The sequence below is a fragment of the Galeopterus variegatus genome, unplaced genomic scaffold, assembly GCF_000696425.1.
Source record: "Galeopterus variegatus unplaced genomic scaffold, G_variegatus-3.0.2 Scaffold1313, whole genome shotgun sequence".
NCBI lineage: Eukaryota > Metazoa > Chordata > Mammalia > Dermoptera > Cynocephalidae > Galeopterus > Galeopterus variegatus.
The window spans coordinates 63,361-64,105 of NW_007727424.1; positions in this window are offsets into that span (position 1 = coordinate 63,361).

Here is a 745-nt window from a genome sequence, read left to right on the forward strand (position 1 = left end):
AAAAAAAAAAAAGAGGCAAGAACATATTAGCTACCATTTTATTTTTACTACTAAATATTAAAACTTGAACAATAAAGAGAAACAATCCAATACTAAAAAAGACAAAGAATTTGAACTAGATATAAAATCATTGCACTCAAAGGAGTATGATACTGATATTGGCATAAGTAAATATATTATGGCACAGAAGGATCGAGAAACTAAGTGAATAATGCTTGGTATCAGTGCTATTTTACAACGTAGTATGGGAGGACGTGGAACATCAGGTAAGACGTCAAAGATAAAAACAGAAATATGTATTTGAAAAAGAAAAATTAAACATTTCTAAAAAACATGACACTGAAAACTCAAAGAAATAGACCTGTAGAGTTTAGCATGGTGTCCCCAAAATAAAAAGAGGGAAGAGGAAATAAACAGCTAAAGATTGGACTGATTGAGTGGGGAGATAGGCCATTTCATGGCAGGTTAATCAACAGGTGAGAATCACTACAAGGGCTCTAGGAACGTGGGCGGAAGCAGCCAGAAACGCTTTCGGGGTTCATCGGTGGGGGTGAGCCTGCACCCCCAGCCTTGCCCTCCTGGTCTATGCCATCGCGCGCTGCTCCTGGTCCCGCCTCCGTCCCCTCCCCCAGGTATGGGCCCCGCCCCCGCACGTGGCCCGGTGGCGCAGTGCTACAGTGCGCCGCTTGGGAGTGTGGTGGCCCTCCCGCCGAGGGTTCGGATCCCACATACAGACCGGCCGCTC